This window comes from Nomia melanderi, unplaced genomic scaffold (assembly GCF_051020985.1).
Source record: "Nomia melanderi isolate GNS246 unplaced genomic scaffold, iyNomMela1 scaffold0272, whole genome shotgun sequence".
NCBI lineage: Eukaryota > Metazoa > Arthropoda > Insecta > Hymenoptera > Halictidae > Nomia > Nomia melanderi.
The window spans coordinates 7,501-13,577 of NW_027475387.1; the positions used below are offsets into that span (position 1 = coordinate 7,501).

General features: G+C 50.1%; 1 non-coding gene across 1 annotated transcript; it reads right to left on the reverse strand.

Moving 5' to 3' along the window:
- Nucleotides 1-1,062: 1,062 nt before the first annotated feature.
- Nucleotides 1,063-1,217, reverse strand: LOC143175955 (5.8S ribosomal RNA). Its single transcript, XR_013000585.1, has one exon. It is a non-coding gene; the product is annotated as a 5.8S ribosomal RNA (ribosomal RNA).
- Between the last annotated feature and the right edge of the window lie 4,860 nt (nt 1,218-6,077).

Consider the following 6,077-nt stretch of genomic DNA (forward strand, 5'->3'; position numbering starts at 1 on the left):
AGTCTCGTTTTGACGTGTGTTCCGCCGATAACGACGATCCTCCGAAACGGGGATACAGAAACGTTACACCTCACAACACGATCTCCGTCTCTTCTCTATAGCAGAAACCGATAAAAATACACCTCCCGAAAGAGAGTATATGGTGATTCTTTTTATATATATATATTTCGAAATTCAACTGAACGTGGCGGAAGCGCACGGTGGTGGTCCAGCGAGGACACGCGACGACGGGGAATAAGAACTATTCGACCCGTTACGAATACGCATGCTCGTCCCGCACGATTTTAACACACACCGTGTTTTTCTCCAGTCGTCAAAGCGTTCGTGCGTCGAATTCGAAAAATAAAAAAAAGAAATACACCTTTTCTCTCTCTCTCGGGGTAAAAAGAGTCGATGTGTATTGTGTATAAAGGTTCTGCTGCGAGAAGTCTCGTTTTGCCGTGTGTTTCGGTAACGACGATCCTCCGAAACGTACATCTCATTCGTAAGAGAGGAAGAAAACAATCTCCCTGGGGCCAGTCGGTAATATACCGACATACGACGTGTCGTGCACATCCGTCTCACGCACGGTATACAAAATATGAATAAAACGTGTGTAGTCTCTCTCTCTCTCGACTTCTTAATATTTTCTTTCACCTCTGACGCATCATTTCAGGTGACGTCGGGAGCGCGGGAAAAAAAATTTTTCTAAACACACGAAACCGTTCATCTCACGAACAGCCGAAAAAGTTGTCGCTCAGATCCATATCGCAGTGGAGCGGTATCCGCGGGCGGTCGTAATTGAACGACGCACGACGCCGCGAACACTCACGCGAGTCCATACAAACGATTCCGATCGTTTTGCAACAACTAGAACGTACACTGTCCGTGAAATTCACAGAATTTTCGCGTGTCCGCGACAAACGCCGACGAGACACCCATCGTTCGCTCGTACGTAGCATCCTTCTCTTAACCCGACTCAGAAACGTTCTTTGCGCCCTTCGGTAAAAAAACGTTCGATCCGAAGAGGTGAACGACGGCGGGGATTTGACAGAGCTACGCAAGCAGTGTATGGTACGTAAACGACCCTCAGCCAGGCGTGGTCCAGGAATTGTATCCGTGGACCGCAATGTGCGTTCGAAATGTCGATGTTCATGTGTCCTGCAGTTCACACGTTGACGCGCAATTAGCTGCGTTCTTCATCGACCCACGAGCCAAGTGATCCACCGTTCAGGGTAATCGTATAAATTTTATATTTCACATATATAATTTTATTCTCATTTGTTCGACCTAATATCTCTCTTCTTTCAAAGAGAAGATAAAAGTTGATACCTGAATCTCCGACCAGCGCGCGAAGGAGATTCAGGCGTCGCCTTGGAGACGACACCGAAGCCTTTCGAGACGAAAAACGTTCAAGTAATATGTATATATTTCTCGACGTTCCGGGCGTATAGTGCATTCAAAAACCCGCGAAAGACGCAGAAGACTCGCACGCGTGGAAACGACGGGGATATATTTTGTATCCTACCCGATACTGAATCCATCGCGTGCAGTCGACCCTCGCGTTCTTCCGATCAGACGCATCTATTGTTGCGCGCATGTTTTCGCGTCGCATCGCGCGAAACGTTGCACGAATCGTACCGATCGATCGATTGAAAGCAAATAATGAAAAAAGACTTCACAGCTGGCTCTTTGCCGGTCATTCGTCCCATGTTATCTCTTGCCGCGAAATTGGCGCGCAAGAGTTGGGTGTCAGACGCGCGGCTTTAAAACGAGCTTCACGGCCGGTCCCTTCGTTACCGCTTTCGTTCTTTCTCTCGGAACGACCATGAACGAACACGACGAGCGACGCTACGGCATACACACGTCCACGGATTCGATTAAAAAAACAGACTTCACAGCTGGCTCTTTGCCGGTCATTCGTCCCATATTATCTCTTGCCGCGAAATTGGCGCGCAAGAGTTGGGTGTCAGACGCACGGCTTTAAAACGAGCTTCACGGCCGGTCCTCTCAATTCCGTGTACGGTACACGCAAGATGCGGGTTCCACTTCCAGACTACCCGGTCCCTTCTCTCTACGAGAATCGATAGTAGAAGAACGGCTCGAAAACGCGTCTCAGAGACTAGGGGAAAAGAAGCGGTATGCGAGCGAAACGAAAACGCATTATGGAAACGTCGCGAAACAATGTTCGACGGTTGCTCGGTTCCAATCGTGCGGCCGTTTCAATTTCTCGTGCGCTTCACCGTCCCTCCGTAACTCTGGCCGATCGCGTATACCGAAGAGCCGACACGCGCAAAAACCACAGGCATTGTATACTGTATATATATATGTTACAGTCACAGCCTTCGCGCGTTTTACTCTCCGACGCGGGGTTTCCACGACGAAAGAGAGACAGTTTCGTGGCGGGTGACTCGGCCGAATCGCTACGACGGGTATTTCTATTATAGAACGAATCATCGCCACCCTTTACCAGTGCCCGACGAAGGAATCACAAGGTCATCTGGAGTTTACAATGCCAGCGACGGTAATTCCAACGAAGACCCGATAAGTCAACTCATCGTTCTATTTCTCCCCGTACAGAAAAGCGAATCGACGCTAACGCACCTCGCGCAAGCACGAACGTTCTCTTCGCGTGGATCATCCCATCGTCGAAAGATGTAAAGACGCATTGGAGATCGTGGTCTCTGGCGGGCTCATTGCACGCCCCACTGCATATCTTTCCTCGAATCGAGAATGATTCGTCCACTAAGGCTGCGAAACTACGCGTCGAGGAAACTAGGGGAAAGAAGCGGGATGCGAGCGAAACGACAATACATTATGGAAACGTCGCGAAACAATGTTCGGCGGTTGCTCGTTTCCTCCTGCGGACGTTTCATTGCTCGGGCGCTTCACGTCCCTCCGTAACCTTCGCGCGATCGCGTGCCCCGGAGAGCCGGCAACCGGTGAACCACAGGCGTATAAACTATAGTCTTCTATAGCAAGCCTTCGGCGGTTACTCTCCGACGCGGGGATTCCACGACGAGAGAGAATTTCGTGGCGGGTGACATCGGTCGAAACGCTACGACGGGTATTTCTATTATAGAACGAATCATCGCCACCCTTTACCAGTGCCCGACGAAGGAATCACAAGGTCATCTGGAGTTTACAATGCCAGCGACGGTAATTCCAACGAAGACCCGATAAGTCAACTCATCGTTCTATTTCTCCCCGTACAGACAAGCGAATCAACGCTATCGCACCTCACGCATGCACGAACGTTCTCTTCGCGTGAATCGTCCCATCGTCGAAAGATATAGCCGCTTGGAGATCGTGGCCCATCAAGTTCTTCCGTAACTCCTGCGCGATCGCGTACCCCGGAGAGCAGGCAACCGGTGAACCACAGGCGTATAAACTATAGTCTTCTATAGCAAGCCTTCGCGTTTACTCTACGACGCGGGGATTCCACGACGAGAGAGATTTTCGTGGCGGGTGACACGGCCGAATCGCTACGACGGGTATTTCTATTATAGAACGAATCATCGCCACCCTTTACCAGTGCCCGACGAAGGAATCACAAGGTCATCTGGAGTTTACAATGCCAGCGACGGTAATTCCAACGAAGACCCGATAAGTCAACTCATCGTTCTATTTCTCCCCGTACAGAAAAGCGAATCGGCGCTATCGCACCTCACGCAAGCAGGAATGATCTCTTCGCGTGGATCGTCCCATCGTCGAAAGATGTAAGACGTACAGAAATCGTGGTCCATCACGATTATTCGTAACTCTCCGAGTCGCGTATCTGAGAGTAGGACAAACGGAGAACCACAGGCATAAATAATACTATATGTTTCTTATATAGTTAGCCTTCGCGTTTTACTCTCCGACATGGGGATTCCACGACGAGAGAGAGTTTCGTGGCGGGTGTCTCGGCCGAATCGCTACGACGGGTATTTCTATTATAGAACGAATCATCGCCACCCTTTACCAGTGCCCGACGAAGGAATCACAAGGTCATCTGGAGTTTACAATGCCAGCGACGGTAATTCCAACGAAGACCCGATAAGTCAACTCATCGTTCTATTTCTCCCCGTACAGAAAAGCGAATCGACGCTATCGCACCTCGCGCGAGCACGTAACTACTCTTCGCGTGGATCGTCCCATCGTCGAAAGATGTAAGACGCACGGAAATCGTGGCCCATCAACGTTTTTTTGTAACTCTGCCGATCGCGTATCACAGAGCCGAGACGCACATACCACAGGCGTATAATACCGTTTTCTTTCGTATGGTAAGCCTTCGCGTTTACTCTTCGGCGCGGGGTTTCCACGTCGAGAGAGACATTCGTGGCGGGTGACATCGGTCGAAACGCTACGACGGGTATTACTATTATAGAACGAATCATCGCCACCCTTTACCAGTGCCCGACGAAGGAATCACAAGGTCATCTGGAGTTTACAATGCCAGCGACGGTAATTCCAACGAAGACCCGATAAGTCAACTCAACGTTCTATTTCTCCCCGTACAGAAAAGCGAATCGACGCTGTTGCACCTCACGCAAGCACGAACGTTCTCTTCGCGTGGATCGTCCCATCGTCGAAAGATGTAAGACGCACGGAAATCGTGGCACATCACGTGTTTTCGGAACTCTGTCGACCGCGTATCTCAGAGACGACGCGCGCGAACCACTGGCATATACTATTATATATCGCGTTTTACCCTCCGACGCGGGGATTCCACGACGAGAGAGAGTTTCGTGAGCGGGTTGACTCGGAAGAAACGCTACGACGGGTATTTCTATTATAGAACGCATCATCGCCACCCTTTACCAGTGCCCGACGAAGGAATCACAAGGTCATCTGGAGTTTACAATGCCAGCGACGGTAATTCCAACGAAGACCCGATAAGTCAACTCAACGTTCTATTTCTCCCCGTACAGAAAAGCGAATCGACGCAATCGCACCATACGCGTGCACGTAAACAACTCTTCGCGTGGATCGTCCCATCGTCGAGAGACGTAAGTTTTCATAGTATGAATTCGCGTTTTACTCTCCGACGCGGGGATTCCACGACGAGAGAGAGTTTCGTGAGCGGGTTGACTCGGAAGAAACGCTACGACGGGTATTTCTATTATAGAACGCATCATCGCCACCCTTTACCAGTGCCCGACGAAGGAATCACAAGGTCATCTGGAGTTTACAATGCCAGCGACGGTAATTCCAACGAAGACCCGATAAGTCAACTCAACGTTCTATTTCTCCCCGTACAGAAAAGCGAATCGACGCAATCGCACCATACGCGTGCACGTAAACAACTCTTCGCGTGGATCGTCCCATCGTCGAGAGACGTAAGTTTTCATAGTATGAATTCGCGTTTTACTCTCCGACGCGGGGATTCCACGACGAGAGAGAGTTTCGTGAGCGGGTTGACTCGGAAGAAACGCTACGACGGGTATTTCTATTATAGAACGCATCATCGCCACCCTTTACCAGTGCCCGACGAAGGAATCACAAGGTCATCTGGAGTTTACAATGCCAGCGACGGTAATTCCAACGAAGACCCGATAAGTCAACTCAACGTTCTATTACTCCCCGTACAGAAAAGCGAATCGACGCAATCGCACCATACGCGTGCACGTAACAACTCTTCGCGTGGATCGTCCCATCGTCGAGAGACGTAAGTTTCATAGTAAGCCTTCGGCGTTTTACTCTCCGACGCGGGGATTCCACGACGAGAGAGAGAGTTTCGTGAGCGGGTTGACTCGGAAGAAACGCTACGACGGGTATTTCTATTATAGAACGCATCATCGCCACCCTTTACCAGTGCCCGACGAAGGAATCACAAGGTCATCTGGAGTTTACAATGCCAGCGACGGTAATTCCAACGAAGACCCGATAAGTCAACTCAACGTTCTATTTCTCCCCGTACAGAAAAGCGAATCGACGCAATCGCACCATACGCGTACACGTAAACAACTCTTCGCGTGGATCGTCCCATCGTCGAGAGACGTAAGTTTTCATAGTATGAATTCGCGTTTTACTCTCCGACGCGGGGATTCCACGACGAGAGAGAGTTTCGTGAGCGGGTTGACTCCGAAGAAACGCTACGACGGGTATTTCTATTA